Source organism: Erpetoichthys calabaricus, chromosome 3 (assembly GCF_900747795.2).
Source record: "Erpetoichthys calabaricus chromosome 3, fErpCal1.3, whole genome shotgun sequence".
Lineage (NCBI taxonomy): Eukaryota > Metazoa > Chordata > Cladistia > Polypteriformes > Polypteridae > Erpetoichthys > Erpetoichthys calabaricus.
In genome coordinates this window covers 141,988,843-142,005,275 of record NC_041396.2, presented here as the reverse complement: position 1 = coordinate 142,005,275, position 16,433 = coordinate 141,988,843, and the positions used below count along the sequence as shown (strand labels likewise).

Below are 16,433 nucleotides of genomic sequence, written 5' to 3'. Positions count from 1 at the left end.
TGCTCCACTAAGTGTAAATGTATACAGTTACATTATAGTAGTGTTAAATGATGCAATAGTGAAGATTTAAGAAATACAAAGTACTCGTAACAAAGTGTGATGGATGGATCATCATCCCAGTCGGAATGGACCCTACTCCTGTGCCCAGCCAGGAGGCCTAGATAAAGGAAGGTCAGCAGCAGCTACACCAGGGGCTGGCCTCCCAGCAGCCATGGAAGGACGCATTGGATGGGCTTGGTAGCCTGCAAGGACATGACAGTGGGTGACTGCCTTCTATGGGCAGAGAGTGCCTCTGTACTTTAGAAGGTAGCATCCCCTCTGGCAAGCCTCAGTACAGACACTCGCAGGGCTGCATGGAAGCTGTTTTCCCATGGGGCTGCCCTGCCAGGTTCTGTGGAGTCCAACAGGGGGAGCTTTCAGATAATATTGGGTCCTGTCTGACCCGGAAGTGCATCCCAGGGGCTATAGGTTGTGCACTATAAAAACTCTTGTGTCGGGCTTTTAAAGAGAGCCCTCCTCTTGACCTGGCAAGTCACAGTCAGAAGGTGGAGGATGAAGCTCACCTTGGGGAATAGAAGGAGAGGAAGAAGAAGAGGATGGAAGAAAAAGAAGAAGCACTTATGCTGGTGTGAGTGCTTAAAAATAACCTGTGTGAAGATCCATCCATCCATTTTCCAACCCACTGAATCCGAACACAGGGTCACGGGGGTCTGCTTTAGCCAATCCCAGCCAACAAGGCAGGAACCAATCCCGGGCAGGGTGCCAACCCACCGCAACCAAGCACACACTAGGGCCAATTTAGAATCGCCAATCCACCTAACCTGCATGTCTTTGGACTGTGGAAGGAAACCGGAGCGCCCGGAGGAAACCCACGCAGACACGGGGAGAACATGAAAACTCCATGCAAGGAAGACCCAGGAAGCAAACCCGGGTCTCCTAACTGCGAGGCAGCAGCGCTACCACTGCACCACCGTGCCGTCCCTGTGTGAAGATATTTGTTAAAATAAATTATTACTGTCATTGAACCAGGGACTTGTGATGGTGCCGTTGTGTTTAGGGTTTGGAGGCTCAGTGTCACCCACTACAGATCACAAAAATGTTACAGCAACGTAGGTGATGGCACTGCATGTCAATACAATTGCTGCTTTTACAAACACCAGCTGAACTACAATATAGTTGACGGTAGCGCCTGCTTAGGATCTTTAAATCAGACGCAGTCTACTGAGTGCAACAACTTGGATAGACGTAAAAGCAAAAACTGAGTTTTCTTCAGCACAGGGGACATTCTGCGCTGCCCACACAGAGTGTTGAATATAGAAGTAGGATTAAATTAAATTGCTTCAAAAAAACAGTCAGGCACATTGTCAAAGTGTAAACTTTGTATAAACAGTGGCTGCGGTGGACAGCAAATCTGAGCACCAGGAGTTGTGAACATCTGTAACATCTACAGCAGAGTGTCGCCCCATCCCTACCACAGCAAACCAGTTAGATATATCCCATAAATGTAATGCTGACACTTATGAAGTCTTATTTTGTTTAATACATACCATTAACAAATTTTTTGTCACATCTTTGCTTCAGCATGTCACCAATGAAAATGTTGTGTCTAATTTGTTTATATTTATTTGACTGTAGGAAAATGTCACTTTATCAAAATCCCACCCTTTTGGTCTGTTCCATTATAAAAGTGACATTTTTGGGAAGCAGACTACTGTACTACAAAGTCACCATGCGCAAATTCCTTTTGTTTGCTTTTTTGGCTGTTTTTGCTGTCGTGGTAAAGTGCCAGGTATGTATTACTCAATAAGTATTATTTTAGATATATCTATTGCAAAGTGCTTTGTAAGACTAAGCTATTAAAGTAATCAATATACTTTAAGCTCTATAGTAAAACAGTAGAATAAAGAAAGGAAAGGTAAATTGATTGTGCAAGTCAAGATTACATTTTGAATTGGATAAAGTTATTTTAAAAAATCTGTTTTATTTTCTGTGATTAGACTAAAGGACCTTTAAATTTGTAAATGAGAAATCCACACAGTGGGTGCAGCAAACCTCACCTGAACTACTGCACTTTTTTTAAACCTTTGTATTCTCTTTTTTTAGACAATAAAGGTTTTGTACTCTTTCATTGAATTTACTTTACACACTATTGAAATAATTCTTTAAAGCATATTCAACAATAATGCATCATTTAAAATTGACAGACACATGCACATTAACAACTTGCTTCTTCTTTCAGACAGGGCCTGCTGAAAGCAATGCAGCAAGCAACGACATAGGTAAATCTATTTACATAAAATGGTTATACCTTCTGTCTGTCTGTCTTTCAATTTTTTTTTCAGCTTTGTTTGATATTGTTTGTTTTGTACACTAAAGACATCATTTCAACTTTCAGATCGCATCTTGTCTATTTGTTTGTCTGCCAGTCACACGAGAATAGCCAAACTAATTTTCATGACATTTTGCATGGAGGCTGCAGTTGGTTCAACTTAAAATACAGACTGTATTCAAATATTTCAGTAGACAGATAGATAGATCACTTTATTTGAAAATAAAGATCTAAGATAGATAGATAGATAGATAGATAGATAGATAGATAGATAGATAGATAGATAGATAGATAGATAGATAGATAGATATGAAAGGCATTATATAATAGACAGATAGATATGAAAGGCATTATATAATAGATAGATATTCAAATAAAGATCTATCTATCTATCTATCTATCTATCTATCTATCTATCTATCTATCTATCTATCTATCTATCTATCTATCTATCTATCTATCTATCTATCTATCTATCTATCTATTATATAATGCCTTTCATATCTATCTATCTATCTATCTATCTATCTATCTATCTATCTATCTATCTATCTATCTATCTATCTATCTATCTATCTATCTATTATATAATGCCTTTCATATTTATCTATCTATCTATTATATAATGCCTTTCATATCTATCTATCTATTGATCGCACCATGCAGTCTATATTTTAAGTTGGTCTAATGGCTGATTAAAGTGCTTGAACTTTTGCAAGTACATTATTCTTGATAAACCTTAAATCTAGACTTTAAGGCTTTTCAAAACTTTCATCAAGGAATTGAGTTGTAATGGGGTGGTGGGGAGCAAAATCAGAACCGTTATTTCATCAAAACAATTCAGCCAAATCGTAATGAATTGTGTGTACTGTTTTAGGGTTGGCTCTTCCTAGTGTGGTGTGATGGGGTACCACCATAAAAATAACATGCATCATTCAAAACAAAGGCTTTGTGTGTTTCTTCACACTCACAAAGCAAAAGTAAAGTGTTTGTTCACCTCTGCAATGTGACCTGCTAATCAAACTTCACTTTGCAATGGTCAGAGGTGGCTCCACTCAGACGTGTTTCTCTTGATATAACATATTTAGTATAAGACCAGAGTATCCTTCATATTAAAAAGTAATTTTATCATCATATTAATATGCCAAACTGCACAGAGATGAATAACCCATCTACTGGATGTTTTATAACTGTCTTGGAGACCAAAAGAAGCCTTTGTTAAGGATTTGTTACATAAGAGTACATTTTTGCAGTACCTAAACTAAAGTGTTACCTTACATTGTTATGCATACAATTTCAAATATATGCTTCTTGGAGTTTCAGGAACTTCACTGGGGAGTCATAATGGCAGGGAAAACACCACAAAAGCCATGCATTACTCTAGAAGAGCTCAGCAATGTTCAAGAAAGTTTGCATGTATATTACAGTTGACTCAACTTAACATGGAGAGTTTATGGAGTTTCAAAAATGTCATCATAAATAGGGGTTCAATAGAGGGGACAACACAATAATCACTAGCTTTGCCCAGCTAACATTACATATCACTAATTCAGTTATTCAGTGGGATTAAACATCTACAGTATCAATGAAATCATAATAAACCAAGAAATACAAAGAGTTCATGGTTCCAACCCAAAGGTGATCCTGTTTGTGTTAATAATGCTTGAACCTGTACTTACGGTCAGAGTTGGCAGAGTATCTCCAAGCCGGCAAATGGCAGCTCATAGTGACAGGACAACAAAAAAGGGAGAACACTGCTCTTTTTGAGACAAACACTTATAGTAGCTCTGTCATAACTTTCCAAACCACTAGAAAACAGCACACAGTTCCAAAATGTAAAAGGATGGAAACTGCTTTAAAGACCCTTTAAGACATTCAAGGATGTCAGGAATGGTTGCTAGTTCTTTTCTTCTTTAACCCTACAGCAAAACTTATTTCCACTTGACCCCAAAATATGATTCTGAGCCTTGTGTAAAGTAACCCAGAATATTTAAAGCCACCACACTACAAAGAGATCATTACGTCTAGATATAGGAGGTAAATGGGGCAAGGGATCACTAGAAAAAGGAAATAAGGTCAGGGTTACGTGTGATTGGGTTATGATTACTTTGAAATAAGTAATCACTAGTCTAAATGAAATAAAATAATTAGCTCTGCCAGAAAATGTATAATTGAATTATCTTAACAGAGAAAAATCATAACATATGGGGCATGATTTTGTGGCACTTGAGAAATGGGAAAAGTGGAGATCTTTTGAGGAAGACCTAGTGTAGTAGTAGTACAGTTTTATTAATCACCTGTTCACTTTTTATTGTAATTTGTGCACCCCCCAACCTTTATGTCTACCACTTGTTCACAATTATTAATGAATGTATGAATGTTTATTTACAAAGTTCTAACCTAGCAAGAAGTTTTACACAATTATGGAATCCCATCATGCACAAAAAGAACAAATTCTCAACTCACTAGAGATGACAAACCGATAGAGACAGTGTCGATGATGGATGAGACACTTAATTCAGCCAGCAATGACATTTAAAAACACATAAATATGTGCCTTCTTACCTTACCTTACCTGATATATAAATATACCTGGCTAACGTTAGGTATTTCAACTAGCTATCAATGAAATTTAGAGGCTCATTCAAAACATAAGTTAGATGCTTTATGCATATGTTTGTATTTGTTGAAACTATTGTGCAGTAGACATGGAAAGACACCCATGACCCCAAATTGAATCAAACAGCTTTAATAATGTTAAATTATGGCACATAGCAATACTCAACAACAACAACATTTATTTATATAGCACATTTTCATACAAATAATGTAGCTCAAAGTGCTTTACAAGAAAAAAGGCAAAATAAATAAGAATTAAAATAAGGAAACACTAATTAACATGGAATAAAAGTAAGGCCCGATGACCAGGGAAGACAGCTGGAGAAAAAAATTAAATCTGCAGGGGTTCCAGGCCACGAGACCACCCGGCCCCCTCTAGGCATTCTACTTAACATAAATGAACACACAATCAGTCCTCATTGTATTCAGGGTTCACATGGAAGAACTTGATGATGACGGTCATGTGGACTTCTGGCCTTTAATTCATCAATGTAGGGACATCACGGTGCTCAAGCAAGTCATGTCATTATATTTGTCATTATTACACTTGCTACAATTAAAATTTCTTTAGACAATGGTTTTTAATAATTTGAAAGAGTGACATAACAATACTGTCAGGGTGCTGGGAATTTATCATGGGTTTTCGGGTGACTCGAATTTCGAGCTTTAGGCTTTTTCTGTTTTTTTTTTTAGCTGAGGAATTTAATGGAATCATGTATTTTTCCTTATAAGATTCATTTAGGTTTTCATTTTTAATTTGTTCCCACAGTCCGAAGTTAGGTGGATTGGCGATTCTAAATTGGCCCTAGTGTGTGCTTGGTGTGTGGGTGTGTTTGTGTGATTCCTGTGGTGGGTTGGCACCCTGCCCGGGATTGGTTCCTGCCTTGTGCCCTGTGTTGGCTGGGATTGGCTCCAGCAGACCCCCGTGACCCTGTGTTCGAATTCAGCGGGTTGGAAAATGGATATTTTGTTTTCTTCTGATGTTGATTCCAGTTGTCAGGATGTTTCCAGTAGGGGCTTGTAGGGTCACAATCCTGTCAATCATGACGCAACAAAATTAAAGGATCATTTCAGGCTCACTTCTTCATCTGATTAAACAGATTCCAAACCCTTCTTTGTCATTAAATTCTTCATTTTGTTTTGATCTCCTGGTTAAGAATTTTGTTTTCCCTTTTTTGACTTCAGTTTTGCCTCGTGTTTCTGGCTTTGGTGTTTGTTGTTCTGATCCTTACTTTGTCTTCTGACAATGTCTTTTTCTTCTAGTCATCTTCTACTCTTGCCTTCTTGGAATAAAAAAATACATTTCATTAGTTTAATGTTTCTTTATGTTTCTTTGCAGATGCTGAAGCAAACGAGGTATGTAAAGTCAGTAAATTTAATTTTAATTTAATTCTCAGTTCAGCAGTCAAGATCCACCTTTTGTGGTCACTACTTTTTATATGTGAACATGCAGGGACATTTTCTGTCACTTGCAACTCAGGCCTTAACAGGAGCCCACCCTACCCTCAAATAAATGTGTCCGCTGGTGGCATGGCAGATCGGAGACCAGATCTCAGGGGTTGACACATTTCACTAGCTTTAGATTTAGTTTGTGGGATTATACAATATATACAGTACCTATACAGTCAATTCAGATAGTATTCACTTTCTGCCCACTTTCTCGTGTGGTAGATTTAATTTTAAACGGATATATTTGCCATGTTTACCCATCGATGTTTACTCAATAACCCATAATGACAAACTGAAAGCATGTTTTCAGAAAGGCCTGCAAATGTAATAAAAATCAAAAAATGAAATCTTATGTATTCACTACAGTATAGATAAACAGAGGAAGGGCATAAAAGGAAAGAACTGTTTTCTAACACTGTAGTCCAGCAAATACTAAACACCATACCACATTCTTTGCATAGAAACATCGACAAAAGATGAAAAATTTTCTTAAAAACATACTCAATACTGCTTAACGCAATCAAACAAACACAACCGCTCTGTTCAGGATGCAACATAATCTGCCAAACGTTCTGATAAATACTGTCGGACTTCATAGTGTGACTTCACATGGCAAGTATTGTCTACGCTGAATAAACACTTGAACAAGAAGGAATTATCATAACTATAGCAATCTTCACGTCACTTAGGATTGACTCGGACAGACAGGGCATCACTTTGCTGAGCTTTGAATGAGACTAGCTAACCAAAGGAAATCATCATTCTTATGTGAAAATAAGGTATTTAATGTCATATTTATAGGGTTACAACACATTCCATTTTTTTTTATTTTAGAACTTATTGTTGGTATAAATACACTTATATATTATGTTTCATATACTTTAAATGTATGTTAAGAAAAACTGTAAATTATATTTTTTTATAGGTTTTTTATTTGTTTTTTGCAGTTAGATAACAGGCATGTTAAATGACTTGTGCAGGGTCACAGATCAGGTCAAGTGGTAAATCACTTTTTCTTGTTAAAAAATAAATTTAGAAAAATATAAAGAGTAGCAAAAGAACAGCTGGGTGTTCCTTTTAGAGAAATATCTAAAGATGAAGTGATCTGTAATGTGCTGTACTAACAAAACACATTTATTTGTTGTACTTCAGAAGGCTGTATGTGGTCACTTGCTTATTGAAAATATGATGATGAAGAATCTTTTAAGGACAATCATTGGGGTACTGTATCATTTTGAATATCTGAAAGTATTCATCCTTCAATCCATCTACTGTATTGCAGCTATAATATTTCAACAAATGTGTGTTCCAGAAATTAAAAATGAATGATTTAGCCATCCAAAATTACTATCTCAAAAATATTTTTTTATTTTAACTTAAAAAAGTAGTTTTATATAACAATCATTATTTTTGATATGTTCATTTACTAGAACTGTGATGTAGCGCTCAAATTGTCATTTTTCTTAAACAATGATTTATTTATTTTAAATCGAGGATGCCAGGAACGCACCCAGCCTTGATTTGGCCCGCACTCATAGAAGCAGAGACATGCAAATGGCAGTTTAACCAAAATGGAAAAGAATATATCATGAATAAATAATGGAGGCAAACACAATTACACAAATATTTTGTATGTAGCAGCCCAACCAAACATACAAAATATAAAAGAAACCTGATGAAACACGAAGCACTAAACCATAAACACTCATGAAAACATCAAAAAACAGTGCAGTACAACTAATATAGATGATGGTAAAAAAAAAAAATTGAGATCCCAAGTGAACAGCAAACTGAATGTTATGAAAATTTTTGTTAAATGAAGATTTTTAGTGATTGGTAGCACACCAACCACATAAACCACTTAAACAAGCAGGCCCAGGATGAGAACATAAATTCAGAGAAAGCTGTAATTCCGATGGCTGTGTCTGTAATTCAATTGGGAAGTGACGCAGAGAAACAAAAAGACATCCGATAATTGCAATGGTTAGATGTCTTTTTGGGGCAACACTTCACACCACCACTGTATTACAAATATATCACCCACTGGATTACAGTTATCTTCTTGTCCTGTGCCTGCTTGTATGTGTGGTTTCATCATGGTCAGAGGAGTGCTCCCAGTCACTACAAATCTTCACTTACATCAGCATCATGGTAGAGCAAACCTTTGCGTTTCATTCAGAAGGCTGTTCACACGGGTTTTCTCTCCAGTCATCACCATTGTCTGCCTGTGTGGGTCAGGGCTCTTTGTGGACGTCGTCATGAGTGTTTAGAGCAGGGGTCCTCAATCACAGTCCTGGAGGGCTGCAGTGGCTGCAGGCTTTTTGTTCCAAACCAATTGCTTACTAAGAAGCACTTATTGCTCAAGTAACACATCTGCTTCACTTTTGTTGTCTCGCTCGTTAAGATTTTGAACCCTTAGTGCTTATTTTAGTCTTAAACAGCTGTAGTCTTAGTTTTTAATTGCTCCTAATTAGCAATAAGATGCAAATGACAAAAGAAACCAGCATTTCTCCATTTAGCTTGTTACCATTTACACTTGTGTGTATTTATCATGCACTATTGGGTTTAATTAAATACTTGGGTGGAAAGTGAAGAGAAAAAAGTGAAGGACTGAGAATTACTCATCCATTTTAGCCTTCAGATCATTTGAATGATATCCTTAGAAAGGGGAAGAAAATCTAGGATATGAGAATTACCTGACACAGCAGAGTTAAAGCACTAGCAAGCCATGAAATTAAATTATTGCCAAGTATTGCTTTTTAATTAAGCAACCAGGTTAGAACAAAAACCTGCAGCCACTGCGGCCCTCCAGGACTGTGATTGAGGACCCCTGGTTTAGTGTATTGTGGGGTGTCATTTGTATCTGTGTGTAGTTTAAATATTTTCATTGCTTTCAGAGTTATTCAGGTAGGTTCATGCGTTTGCATTATTTAATTGTGCTTGCCATCATTGTTTATTTCATATATTCTTCTTCTTTTACTAAACATCTGTATTACATGTCTCTGTGCGTGCTAAGGCAAGGCTGGGTGTGTTCCTGGTGTCCCCTAATTAAAATTAACAAATCGCATTTTAGGATGGTGAGAATCTGAGCACCTCACAGCCGCTACAGTATTTAATTTATGATTTCAGTCTATTCAGTCATATTAATGGATGTAGCCTTTTGACATTTTTGATTTTTTAAAATTATGTTTTACCTTTTTAAGAGTGCATTTGGCAATTTATGTTAAAATAAAATGGACCATTTACTTATATAACATTTTCTTTTTCAGGCCCAATTTGGAGAACACATGGGTAAAGAAACCATATTTAATGTTTTCACACTGTTTCAGCTGGTTTTGTGTATCCAGCAGGGGGCGCATGCTCCCTGGGAAGGGGTTCATTAGAGATTGCAGCCATTACTAACCCAACAATACACTTAAAGATTTATTTGATATCTTTCCCTAACGGTATGACAGTGATTCTAAATAGAATAAAGAATCAGAAACACTAAAGGAAAATTGTACTAGCTTCTGATTAATATACTGTAGGCTTAACACTCACAAGAATATAATACTCGAGTACTATTCATGAATACATGGAGGGAACGTTGACCTGACTAGAAGTCAAACCTGAGCTCCTGTCACCATAAGGTGGGAGTACTAGCTTTATGCCACTGTTACACCCATGATAACACATCTCTACTTAACTTACAAAACCTCAAACTAAATTTATTCCTACTGTATAATGAAGGTTTGGTTCTTGTTACTTGATTGTGCTGAATCTCACTTTCCCTAACTGTCACTAAAAAACAAAAGCAATGTGTATGCATAATGAAACCAGAAACAAACAGACAATACTTTTGTAAAATAATGCAATTCCTTTTTTTTTTAAGAGGCAAGAATAAGTTTAGCTTTTCCACTCAAATGCATTTGTTTAATAAACCATTTTTCTAAAAGTAGTCAAAGTTATGAGAGGACAAGAAAGCTGTCATTACATTTGACATATTTTTCTATGAATAATAATAATAATAATAATTCATTACATTAATAAAGTTGTAATGAGGAGACATGGCAATGTCAATGAGATGGGGCAGAACCCTGGTGACCCTGTATAATTAGAATAGATGTAAGCATGAAATCAACAAGTTGCGGATGCATCTTCTCAGATAAGAGCTCAAACACAGAACTGATTTCAAAATGGCCGAACTTTTGGTCATATGGGTTCCAGACTGGAAGAGGCGGGTCCAGAAGGGTGGACAACAGAAGTAACGTCAGTGGTGGAACAGCCATCGATCTTCTCTTCTGAAGAGGGAGGAAGAAAGAAGGCATTAGAACACAGCGCCAACCCCTAGTTTGGTGGGTAGTTACAATCATAGGACCCTTAAGCTGTCTCCCATGCTCAAGAACGTGAAGTAGTGCTGATGGTGATATACTGCATTAATCCCTGGGGGGGGGAATTGTCTTTTTGCATGTCCTTTAGGGGTCAGAGAGTAGGGTCAGCTATTGCACAAAGCCCTTTTTCAGGCTAAGGCTGTTGCTCAATGGCACAAGAAACTGAGATCCCTTCAGGCAGTAGTGAGATTTGAAACTGCAGCCTTCTAGATACCAGTGCAAATCCATTGCCACTGAGCCACCTTTACACTTTTAAACCAGGCATAAATATAGCACATCAGTAAGGAGCGCTGGATTTCCAAAAATCAGCCTAATTCTAGTTGTGCTGTTGTGGTTTCCCCTTTTGACATAGACTCATCTTACATCTACTAGCTTTTAATGCCAGAAACGTTCATTTTGAGAGCCAATATCCTCTATAAGTCTATAAGGTTGTCAAATAGAAATCAGAATGTCAGAAAGAAAGATTGAGGGAGGTGTTTTTTGTTCTGTCATTATTTAATATAAAGTATCATATAGTATCATATGACATCTTACAGAGCAAAAAAGATTACAACACAGTAATAAACAAAAGGAGCAGTGAAATCAAAAATATGACACTTATAAAATGCATCTCAGAATTATTTTATTTATAGATTCTAAACAGCAACAATTCAAAGGATCTTATATAGGACTACTGGTGGGGGGCATTGCAACAGTGACAGAGAAAAGAACCAAACATAAATTGTTAAATTATTTATGTTGAATTTAGTAGATCAATAACAAAATAAGACAATGGATACAAGCACAGACTGCATTACACATTAAATACAGCATCAGACAATATATACAAAAAATGGTCGCTATGGCTAAAGCCTGTTGATAAATCTACAGTAGGTACACAAATGTTAGAGGTCCAGTACACTATGCAGGAATGAAGGAGTGAGAAACATTTCTGTGACAAGGTCTTCAATAATATTGTGCTGAATATTTAATGGACGTGATGGAAGTCACAAACATTATTAGAAAACATTAGCATTGTAAACAGAACAGAATTAATGTAGGGAAATGCAGAAACCATTAAAACTCATAAAAATGAAGAAGCAGTGGTTTAAAATAAGTTCCTAGGGTCAATAATATCAACTGTATAGAGTATGGTTAAATTCTTACCAATATGTGCTCATCAACACACAGTATGTCTCCACTCTCCGTCTCTATAATTGGTGAGTATTGCTTGCCTTACCATCAAATGTCTGTCTTAAAAACATGAAAAAGTAGGTAGACCTTCAGAATGTGAATTATGAGACAGCTGTTAATTCAAAATGGCCAAAATGAAGATAATTCAGAAGAGTTGGAGCCACATAGATGTACGAGCATTTGCCACTATTGTAATGAGTGTGGAATATAAGGTAGTGTGATTAAGCAGGGTGCTTTGGAGCAAACTTCATACACTAAAATGACACCAATATAGCACAGTAAAGGCTAAGGAAGGGTACTGTATTACCCAAAACTAAATACACAATGAAAGGGGAAAAAAGATGAAAGACACAGCCAGAATAAGAAAGGCATGGTCTTTCTATACATTTTTGGACTAACTACCTGATTGTAGAACATAGGAGCTCCTTCCTATTTCCCAAACTTCCTTTTCCTCAATACGCTGATTTATTTTTACTCCTTGTTCTTCCTTCTTACCAGACATACCCTTGCAGCTGCTTCACTCCCATCCTCCTAACTCCCAGACAGTAGAGGTAGAAATTGTTTCATGGCTGCTCCTGAGGGTACGTTAAGCATCACTGCTGCCTAAAACAAAGCACCACCAGATTATGTATGTTCTCATAGACACTCTGGCAAATGCTACACTTCCCAGAAGCCCCTGTGTTAACCTTAACACTTACAGAAGAATAATGGTGCTGCCCACTAACAGCCTAGGGGGATTATTGCTTCCAAAAATGTCAATCACAGGCAAGAATCTGTTTCTGTGGCTCCAAGATGGGTTAAGGCATCCTGTGCAAGATGTTCACCACCTTGCAGTTCTCTGTTTCCTACGGCTCTTCCTTAGATTAGGTTTAATAGTCTGGTGGTTTTAATTCTTGTGTCAAACACAAAAGAGCAATAAATCTGTAAATGCAGAGCACGTTTAGGCAGGAAGTTAGGAGTACAGGCCATTAAATGATCATAATATTAATAGTATTTTTATTGAAAAATAAAGCTACTGTTTCTTCATTATACTTGCAAAGGTGCAGTGGTGAGCACAGCTAACTCACAATTCTGTGTTCGATTCCCAGCTTGGTTTCCATCTGTGCACATTTTCTCACAGTTTCCTCTAATCTGCACATGAAGTTAACCATCATTGATCAGTCTTTTATAAGTGAGCCTGGATGTCTCTGAAGGCGTAGTGGTGTGCACAGATCTGATTCCCATCTTGTTCCTGATACTTCCTATGCATTTGTAATGAAAAAAGTTAGTTCAGACATGGATAGATGAATAGATCAATATGCTTAAAGAAAATGAAGGATGCCATAAAAAGTTTTATATAGGTATTAGACTCACATTTGGTTCTTTTCACAGGGAGTGCCAGTGATGGGAGCGGAGAGGTAATTATTTCACTAAGAATATCAAATTGCATGTGGCCTTTCTGTATTAGTGCTAAGGTCTACTTGGTTGTCAAATCCAGAATGCTATCCAGAATGCTTTGTGATGATCCCCTCCTTACCATTGCATCACACATTTATTCAGTTTGCCATGTAAAAGCCTACTTAATCTCTCTTATCCCATTTAATGATTATCTGCTTCTTCTTCTCCTTTAAATTGTTTATCTTTGCTTAAAAAACAACCCACTCACCTCCCCTCCACAGTAAATTTGCTTAGCCCAGATTACCTCGATGGCTCCTCATGACTCAAGTCCCTTTTGAGAAATGGGACTTCTTGGCGGGCGGCACGGTGGCGCAGTGGGTAGCGCTGCTGCCTCGCAGTTGGGAGACCTGGGGACCTGGGTTTGCTTCCCGGGTCCTCCCTGTGTGGAGTTTGCATGTTCTCCCCGTGTCTGCATGGGTTTCCTCCGGGTGCTCTGGTTTCCGTCCAAAGACATGCAGGTTAGGTGGATTGGCTATTCTCAATTGGCCCTAGTGTGTGCTTGGTGTGTGGGTGTGTTTGTGTGTGTCCTGTGGTGGGTTGGCACCCTGCCCAGGATTGGTTCCTGCCTTGTGCCCTGTGTTGGTTGGGATTGGCTCCAGCAGACCCCCGTGACCCTGTGTTCGGATTCAGCAGGTTGGAAAATGGATGGATGGATGGATGGACTTCTTGGCTCCTGAGCCACCAAATGTCTTGTTGGTTTCTAAAACGATTATTGTAACTTTCATCAACACAGATTTATTTTCATACTACATAATTTACTTACTTTTTAATAACTCCTGCAAACAATTTTCTTTTTGTACTACAGGGTGCAAGTGCCCAATAAACTGGTGGAAGAATTTACAGAGAGCAGGTAAGAAGGAAGAAGATATTTAGGCAATGTCCAGTTGTTCAATCAAACTGTACTGTATGTATTAACATTTTAACAAGGGCAGCATCCAGTCAGGAGGACAAACATGAAGAGAATATACATAAGTTGACAATAAGTTGCCAGTCAGAAGTGAGTCACATCTTGCAGATACTTTAAACTGTAGGAAAGAAGATTTAAAATTGAGAATATATTTTATTGAAAAGCAGAAGAAGGAGTGATATTCCCAATGTTCTTATCTGATGGTTTGAGGCAAACGACACAAAGTGAAGCAGTTGCCAGGATTAACATCAAGAAAAGTGGATTACTATGTGAAGATATATGATTTATGGAAGGGCGGTATGGTGTTGCAGCACCCCCTTTCGATTTGCCAGTGGTGTGCATTCTGTGAGCCGGTTAAACCTTAAACTTAAGTTTATGTGAATGACACTGGCCTCTTCCTCCAGGCTAAAGACAGGCACTTTAGGTTTCTTAGTGTCTTATTTGTTGAACTGGTACGAGTCAGAGTGGGTGTGTGTGAGTTCCTGCTGCAGCAGACTGGTGTCCTCCAGACGTGGTCCTGCCCTTGTGGTGCCAGCTTCCCAAGTCCCTGTAGTGGAATAAGCAAGCCAGAAAAATGAATTAACGAAATGTGCTTCTTGTTTTCTATAAGGGGTGCAGAAGAACTAGCTGAAACTTCCTAATTGCTTCTCTTAAACCACAGGTGGGCAGATTCAGTCCTGGAGGGCCGCAGTGGTTGCAGGTTTTTGTTCCAACCCAGTTGCTTAATTAAAAACCAATCCTTGTCAATTATTTAATTTTATGGCTTGCTAGTGCTTTAACTCTGCCATGTCAAGTCATTCTCATATAACTAGATTTTTTTCCTTTCTAAGGATATCATCCAAATGATTTGAAGTCTAAAACAGATGAGTTATTCTCAGTGCTTTATTTTTTTCTCTTCACTTTCCTTCCAAGTATTTAATTAAACCAAATAGTGCATGATAAATACACACAGGTGTAAATGGAAACAAGCTAAATGGAGAAATGCTGGTTTCTTTTGTTATTTGCATCTTATTGCTAATAAGGAGCAATTAAAAACCAAGACTACAGCTGTTTAAGACTAAAATAAGCAATAAAGGTTCAAAATCTTAATGAGCGAGACAACTAAAGTGAAGCAGAAGTGTTACTTGAGCAATAAGTGCTTCTTATTAAGCAATTGAGTCGGAAAAACAAAAACCTGCAGCCACTGCGGCCCTCCAGGACTGAATCTGCCCACCCCTGTCTTAAACCATTTTTAAATTCACCAATAAACATGTTTCAAAGACACAAGAAACAAACATGTTTCAACAAAAGGCTAATTTAGAATTGTCAATTAACTCAATGCAAACATCTTTGGCATTGGCAAAAAAAAAACTGAAGTTCTAGGAGTTAAATTCACACACAATGACCAGGGCAGGGCTCAAATCCTGCATACACAATAAGTAAAACATGTCTAGCCAACTGATCCTGGGAAATTTATTAAACAAACAAAATAATAATAATAATAATAAAAAAACACTTCAAAAAATTATCTTAATATTAACCTACCTGTCTAAATACTCTATTTTATAATGCTTCTTTTATTTCTTTTATTTTCAGGCACAAAGAAACAAGCTGAATTCAAACTTCATCCAGCATGTTAAAAAATGTGCAATCGTATGAAATAAAACCAGAACATTGAAAAATGTACATGTTTGTTTATTTTTGTAACCTCATGTCTGCAGCTTTTCATGTCTCAGAGTGATAAATATGTTCAAAAATACACATTTGTGATGTGGAACAAGAAGCATAGCATCAGATTGTCTATTCTTTTGGCACAGGTCACCACTGGCCATTTTTCTCCATCCTAAGGCTTTGTTTAGGGTTTAGCGTGGAATCTACTCAGCCCTTCAGTCTCAGGTTTGACAAAGGATCTAAACCAGGGTGGGCAACGTCTGTCTTGGAGGGCTGCAGTGGCTACAGGTTTTTGTTCCAACCCAGTTTCTTAATGAGAAATCAGTTATTGCTGATGAAGCCCTTATTGTTCAAGTGACATTTTGATGTTTCATTTTAGTGGTCTCACTCGTTAAGGTTCCCCACTCTTAATTGCTTATTTCAGTCTTAAACAGCTAAAAGGCATGAAAACAACAGCGCCAACCCTTGGCTCAGAGTGGAATTGCTACTATTAAATGAG

At 37.5% G+C, this 16,433-nt stretch overlaps 2 long non-coding RNA genes across 2 annotated transcripts; both read left to right on the top strand.

Moving 5' to 3' along the window:
- Positions 1 to 14,042: 14,042 nt before the first annotated feature.
- Positions 14,043 to 15,947, top strand: LOC114643362 (uncharacterized). The gene is made up of 2 exons (XR_003714768.2): positions 14,043 to 14,227; positions 15,860 to 15,947. It is a non-coding gene; the product is annotated as an uncharacterized LOC114643362 (long non-coding RNA).
- On the top strand, positions 14,675 to 15,737 carry LOC127527174 (uncharacterized). Its single transcript, XR_007934476.1, has 2 exons — positions 14,675 to 14,795; positions 15,575 to 15,737. It is a non-coding gene; the product is annotated as an uncharacterized LOC127527174 (long non-coding RNA).
- Positions 15,948 to 16,433: the final 486 nt, after the last annotated feature.